Here is a 7,276-nt window from a genome sequence, read left to right as displayed (position 1 = left end):
TTGCCAGTCATGTGATTAGTACATCCACTATCAATAATCCATTCTGAAGCAGCTGGTGTCATACCCTTGGCACCGCGTGCCATGAAGCAGTAGGTGGGAGCGGAGTTGTCCTTGTCATTAGCATCAGTGTCGATGATGAAGTCATTGCCTTCAGTGTTGAAGATGGACTTGGCAACATAGGCTGTAGCCAAACTTGCAACGCCAGAATCGGACTCCTCCTCAGACTCCACCTCCGCCTCCTCAGAAGCAGACTCCTCCTCTGAATCCATTTCCTTGCCAACAAATGCACGAGCCTTGCCAGATGAGCTATTCTTGTGTGATGGAGACTTTGATGAAGACTTGGAAGAAGACTTTGAGTATTTCTTCTTCTTCTTGTCGTTAGAACCATATTCCTTGCTCTTCTTCTTCTTGTTGTTCTCATTGTCCCACTGCGGACACTCAGAGATGTAGTGACCAGGTTTCTTGCACTTGTGGCATGTTCTCTTCTTGTAGTCATGAGCAGAAGCTTCATCATTCCTTGAGCTGGATCGTGAGGACTTTCTGAAGCCTTTCTTCTTGGTGAATTTCTGGAACTTCTTCACAAGCATCGCAAGCTCCTTTCCAATGTCTTCAGGATCATCAGAACTGCAATCAGATTCTTCTTCAGATGAGGAAACATTAGTTGCCTTCAAAGCACGAGTTCGCCCATAGTTGGGACTGTAGATGTCTCTTTTCTTAGAAAGCTGAAACTCATGTGTGTGTTGAGCCTTTCAAGTATGGCAGACGGATCGAGTGTCTTGAAGTTAGTGCGTTCTTGAATCATCAGGGCTAAGGTGTCAAACGAGCTGTCAAGTGATCTCAGGAGTGTCTTGACGACTTCATGCTTGGTCATCTCAGTAGCGCCGAGAGCTTGAAGCTCATTTGTGATGTCAGTGAGTCGAACAAACGTGAGCTGAACATTCTCATTGTCATTTCTCTTGAAGCGGTTGAAGAGGTTGCGAATGACATTGATTCTTTGATCTCTCTGGGTTGAGATGCCTTCGTTGAACTTGGAGAGCCAGTCCCAGACTAGCTTGGATGTTTCTAGAGCACTCACACGGCCATACTATCCTTTGGTCAGATGACCACAGATGATGTTCTTGGCAGTGGAATCTAGTTGAACGAACTTCTTGACATCAACAGCGGTGACACCTTCACCAGCCTTGGGGATGCCATTCTTGACGACATACCATAGGTCGACATCAATGGCTTCCAGATGCATGCGCATCTTATTCTTCCAGTAGGGATATTCAGTTCCATTGAAGACTAGGCACGCAGTGGAGACTTTGATTATCCCTGCAGTCAACATAGCTAAAACTCCAGGTGGTTAAACCGAATCACACAGAACAAGGGAGTACCTTGCTATGATACCAATTGAAAGTGCTAGTGATCGACTAGAGGGGGGTGAATAGGCGATTTTTATGAAAGTCTTCAAAACATGGAAGTTTCGAAGACAAACGATATAAATAAACCTATTACCATGCAGCAGAAGGTAGACTACACTAAGCAAGCCATAGTCAAGTATTCAATGAAATGAAAGCACAAAGACTAATAGCAGCTAGGCAGTATAGATCAGGATGGAAGATAGTACGAAGCCAATCAGAACAAGCAGTCACACAGTGAAGACAAATAGATAATGCAAATAGGCAATGACTTCACAAGGACTAACTGTAAATAAAGAGATGGAAAGGATAGAACCAGTGGCTCGTTGAAGACAATGATTTGTTGGACCAGTTCCAATTGCTGTGACAACCGTACGTCTGGTTAGGGAGGCTGAGATTCAATTCAGAACACCGCGTCTTCACCTTATTCCCCTTGAGCTAAGGACACCCAGTCCTCTCCCAATTACTCTGGTAAGTCTTCAAGGTAGACTTCCAAACCTTCACAGACATTGTTCACTGGCGATCCACAATGACTCTTGGATGCTCAGAACGCGACGCCTAACCGGCTGGAGGATCCACACTCCTTAGGTGTAATAAGTCTTCAGATCACACAGACAAGAAGACTTAAGTGATGCCTAACACTCTTTGGCTCTGGGTGTTTAGGGCTTTGTCCTTGCAAGTATTTCTCTCTCAAAGGCTTCGAGGTGGGTTGCTCTCAAACGACAAAATCCGTGCACTAACTCTGAGCAGCCAACCAATTTATGGTGTAGGGGGTGGGCTATTTATAGCCACTAGGCAACCCGACCTGATTTGTCCGAAATGACCCTGGGTCACTAAGGAACTGACACGTGTTCCAATGGTCAGATTTCAAACACACACAACAACTTTACTTGAGCTACAAGCAAAGCTGACTTATCCAGCTCTGGATAAGATTTGCTCTCATTGTCTTCGCTCGAAGACATAGGATTTTGGTTAAGCATCACTTCAGTCATTCTGACTGGTTTACTTGGACCCCACTTAATAGTACAGTGGTTCCTATGACTCAACAAAGAAGAAAATGAAACAACGAAACAACTAAGTCTTTGTGCTCCATAGTCTTCACACAATGTCTTCTCTTGTCATAGACTTCAATGTGAATACGTTCACATACCACCTTTGTCTTCCATGTCTTCATACATTTTTAGGGGTCATCTCCGATAGGTAAACCGAATCAATGAGGGACTACTACCTGTGTTATCCTGCAATTCTCGCAAACACATCAGTCCCTCAACCAGGTTTGTCATCAATACTCCAAAACCAACTAGGAGTGGCACTAGATGCACTTACACTGCGCGACTCAGATCTCGTTGCACAACAATTTTTTAGGGAAATGGGATTCTAAGGACCCACTCATGGCAGCTTATTGTCAGGCAGTGAATAATATTGCAGGTCACTTTAAAGGTTATCAGGTGGATCACATAGATTGGCGGCATAAAGAGGCGGCTGATGCTTTATCTCGATTAGGTTCTCAACATAAGACGGTTCCCCCTCATGTGTTCCTTGATGTGGTGCACAACCCGTCTGTAAAGTTGCCTTTTGAAGAAGATCTGGCTATTCCTGACCTGGAAGCACAGCTTGTGGCTGCTCTCCGAGCTATCCCAGATTGGACGCGACCTTATCTGGCTTATGATATCTAACACAGGTGAACTTCCACAAGAAGAAATCTTTTCTCGACAGGTGATCCGGCGGTCTAAGTCCATGACAATAATCAATGGCGATTTACACAGATGCAGTGTGACGGGCGTCTTTCAACGCTGTGTTTCCCTTGAAGAAGGGAGAGAGATTCTGCAAGAAATACATGCTAGAGACTGCGGTCATCATGCCGAGTCACGATCATTAATGGCCAAAGCTTTCAGACACTGTTTTTACTGGTCAACTGCTCATGCTGATGCAGAGGACATTGTTCACAAGTGCGATGGCTGCCAAAAGTTTGCAAGATAGGCTCATGTGCCCGCTCAAGAGTTGAGGATGATCCCAATAACTTGGCCATTTGCGGTCTGGGGGCTTGATATGGTTGGGCCGTTTAAGAGGTCCAAGGACAAAAATAGTCACCTTTTGGTTGCAGTTGATAAGTTCATCAAGTGGTTTGAGGCAGAGCCGGTCAGCAATTGTGAGGCGCAACAACAGTTCAGTTTTGTGAAAAAGCTGATTTTTTTTGCTTTGGTTATCCTCATAGTATCATCACCGATAACAGGACAAATCTATCTAAGGGTGCTAAGAAATAATTCTATCAAAGGGAGCACATCCGGCTTGATGTTTCATTTGTGGCTCATCCACAGTCTAATGGCCAGGTTGAGCGAGCTAAATAGGAGATATTATGAGGGATCAAGCCTCGGCTCATGGTTCCTCCGAAGCGTACTATGGATTGTTGGGTTGAAGAGCTTCCGGCCGTCCTCTGGAGCATAAGGACTACCCCCAATAGATCAACTGGCTATACACTGTTCTTCATGGTCTATGGTGCAGAGGCGGTTCTTCCAAGTGACATCCGACATGACTCGCCCAGGGTGGTGGCTTACGTCGAAACAGATAATGAGACGGCACATCAGAACGCCTTGGATGCTTTGGAAGAAGAACGGGATCTCGCAGCGGCTCGATCTGCAATTTATCAGCAAGACCTTCGTCGTTATCACAGTCGAAGAGTTCGAAGCCATACTTTCTAGGAGGGCAACTTAGTGCTCTGTTTGATTCAAGATCAGACAGGCATGCATAAGCTCTAACCTCCTTGGGAGGGCCCTTTGTGGTCAGCAAAATCCTTAATAATGGATTATATTATCTCATTGATATACATGAGCACAATAAATCACGTACCTCTGAGGATGAGACCAACATGCCTTGGAACATTGCTCATCTTAGGCCTTATTACACTTGAGCCACTAGCTCCAGTTCTCTGACATACATGATGTATATATCTTTTTATGGTCAAATATAATAAAGCTGGCATCCCCGAAACTCGGGGCCTTTGTCGTTTCATCCCATATATTGCATAAGTCTTTTATTTATTGATCATAGGTCACTTGGGGGCTTCCAACTCATCGAGTTTAGCTTTCTCACCCTCTTAACCTGGCAAAAACACAACAATATGTTGGTTAAACCTGCATGTCTGCTTGATGCTACTCCAAACAGGTGCCCGCTGTACTCTAGACAGACAATCTTTATAACCCTGAACTTATCAAGGTTAAAACGGCGGCTTAAGTCATGTGAGAGCCGGCTTTTAGAAAGTGAGGATAAACCAAGGCTATCATGCCAGCTTCATCGAAGCAAGACTTGAGCCTCGAAAGTCGGTCTTTTTGTCGAGCCTCGAAAGCCGACTTATAATTAAAACAATATATATATATATATATATATATATATATATATATATATATATGTTGGTATTCTTGCTCTATTTTTTACAGGAGTTCTTTTACTATTGATCACATTATTGTGACTATAAGTCTCTGGGTTAAAAGATTTCTGGGTTATTTGTGATAAGCTTTAAGCCTTTTACCGACCATGAGTCGTCGGGTTATCAACCCTAGTTATTTTTTCAAAATTTATTATCATGACTATAAGTCACCGGTGGATAATTGTCGGGTTATATCACACTAGTTATAACTTGGTGGAATCTTTTGCGGGCACAATAAGTATTTGCACTGACAAATTGCTACAGGCGGCTTATCGCAAGTACGTGCAAGCCAAAACTGTAAGGCATTAGAAAAAATCCAAAGCAATTTATCAAACCGCGATGGTTTCGATTCATAACAAATAAGGCTGGTGTTTTGATTGAATGATAAAACATGCACGAAGGCATGGTAGAGGCAATCAACAGTTTTGCTACAACTATTACAATGCTCCAGTTTTGATCCCCCAGTGATCATTAAAGTTTTTTCAAGAGTGTAAATTGCTTTTGTAAGCCGGCCTCTATGCCTTCTGGATTGGCACATTGGTGACCTCCTGCCATTGATGTCTCCGGGTTATCCTGCGTCACTTCTTCTGCGTTGGATCTGAAGGTTGTCCAGATTCCAGTTGACACCCGTTAAAGCTTGGAAGATGGCTTCATCATGCAAGATAGGGGACGGGTCAACATCAGGGGCAAAGATATGCTCATGCCTTTGAGGAGTCAAGTCCACATATTCAAAGGTTGGTGGTTGCACTCGAGAGTTATTGTTATTGTAAGCCGCCTGATAGTTTCTCAGGTCCATATCTTCAACAAGTTGACTCGACAGCACTCGAGTCTTCTTCACACAATGGTCATAATCAGCGGGTGAAAATTTCGTCCTGTCATCCTTGTACTGAGGAAACCCGACAACCATCTCTGAAGGATCTAACTCGGGGGCATACGCTATGGCCTGGCTCAAGGACATCATGGCACCAATTCAGGCGGCTGATCTCTTTAACTCTTCAATTTGCTTTGGGATCATACTGCACCGGCTCTTTCTCCCCCATTACAAACTTGATGGTAAGAATGCTTCCAGCATATAACTGCTCTACAAGAGAGTATACTACTTTCAGCTTCATCACATTATCTTGGAGATTGCGAGTTTTGTTGCCTCCCAACATTTGAAATATGTGAGTCGCCAGGCAAGTCATTATTTATATATCAGTGTCCATGTGAAGTATGAATTCAAAGGATTGCTTAACAAATATGGTCTGGGCCATTTGGGAGATATGGCGTCTTAAACCAGCCAGTTCTTCAGTAATGGGCACCAATTGGCTTTCGGCGTCTTCTGCACGTTTGATCAAGGCAGCCTTTTCAGATTCAAAAGATTTCTTTTCTGCCTCAAAGTCCAGCTTGACTTTTTCTAATTCTTCCAACGAAGATTGAAGGCTTGATTCAGCCTTGGCTTGAATGGCTTGCTCAGTTTCAAGTTCTTTTTTCAAGCCGGTCACATTTGACTCGACTGTGCTCAAAGCTTCCTGTAAGATAAAGAGCTCATTCAGTTATATATTTTTTGAAGCAAACTGGCAGTTATATCTAAACTGGCATTTGTGGGCAATAGCTAGCAAGTTCATTTCATTATTAAAAGTCCCAAGCAGATTGCTAGCAATATGCTTAGCACTTGGGGGCAAATGTAAGCCATTTTTCTTTGATAACTGAAGAAGACCCGACTCGGTTCATAAAAATGAGTCAGCCCTAGGGTGCTACATGTCACTTCTTTATTTCAAAGACCCGGCTCATCTCATAAAGTTAAGTCGGCCCTTGGGGACTACCTAATGTTTTCTTTTCACAAAACATATGTTTGAAGAATCAGTTTATCATCGAGATGATCACCCGGTCCTTGGGGGCTACCTTGCAAGATTTCAAGATTTTGATCTAAGTCTTAAACACACTCAATTCTTCCTATATTTAAGACTTGGGGGCTATGTGAGGATATATATATATATATATACATAGATACATAAACACTATTCTGATCACGGGATCAGAATAATATTCTGATCACAACCTGACCTGCCCCGCTGGTAGTACGTTGAACTTCCCCCTGTACTAGGTTGAACTTCCGCTAACATTGCCCAAATGGGGCTTGCAATATACCGTTGGAAAGCTATGTACACCAATATCATGACCCAACTTAAATTTTTGGCAAAATATAAGCGGTTTAAGAGCAGTTTTGAAAACCATTTTTTCTTTCACACAAAAATGTGAATCGTATTTTCTATCGCATTTCTAAACCGTTTATCGGAATGAGGCATATAATATCGCGTTGGAAAGCTGCTGCAAAACCGCTCATTCCACATGTTGAAAGTTTTCTCTAATTTCCTATGGTTAAAGAGTAATTTGAAAAAACGTAAAATTTCATAAACCGAACAGCCGAGTTCGTATTTTCGATGCCATTTCTAAATGGCTAATCCAATTG

Source organism: Triticum dicoccoides, chromosome 7A (genome assembly GCF_002162155.2).
Source record: "Triticum dicoccoides isolate Atlit2015 ecotype Zavitan chromosome 7A, WEW_v2.0, whole genome shotgun sequence".
NCBI lineage: Eukaryota > Viridiplantae > Streptophyta > Magnoliopsida > Poales > Poaceae > Triticum > Triticum dicoccoides.
The sequence above is the reverse complement of the archived record's forward strand: the minus strand, read 5'-3'. Positions refer to the sequence as shown.